Here is a 555-nt window from a genome sequence, read left to right as displayed (position 1 = left end):
TTATATGTGTAATACAGTGTGCTGTGTTTTAAATATTTCATTGGTTTATGTATCATTCTTGTGTGTTGGCAGCTAGAAAGGTAACTTCTATGCCGCATTTATTTTTTACCTGATGAACTTAGTTTAGTGCAAACAATGGCTGCCTGTGAAGAAGCTTGTTTCATGTGTGAAGAAGAAAGCTGCAAGTATACTGCATGTCATCTTAAAGCTAGGAGAATGTTGCAAGGTGTCCATCACTCCAGTGTTGCTACATCTGTATTTCACTAGGTATGAATCCTAAGGAAATTAATTTATAAAGGAAAATTACATTGTTTTTTTTGTAATCACGAAGTGAATTAATTTAAGTAAATATTTATTGTTTGTACTTTTGTCACTGCCAACAGTAGAGTTAATTCATGCTGTAAGGGAATCATCTGTGTTTGGGAGTTCCTTCTTTGTTCTAAGATGTTTTTTGAAGTGCTTATCAGTGTAATTTTTTTCCCTGTAACCTTCTTTTTCTGTTCCATGCTTTCATGTTTGTCTACTGCAGAAAATTCAGCTTGGATGCTTCAGACT

The sequence above is a fragment of the Buteo buteo genome, chromosome 5, assembly GCF_964188355.1.
Source record: "Buteo buteo chromosome 5, bButBut1.hap1.1, whole genome shotgun sequence".
NCBI lineage: Eukaryota > Metazoa > Chordata > Aves > Accipitriformes > Accipitridae > Buteo > Buteo buteo.
This window is presented reverse-complemented; position numbering follows the sequence as displayed.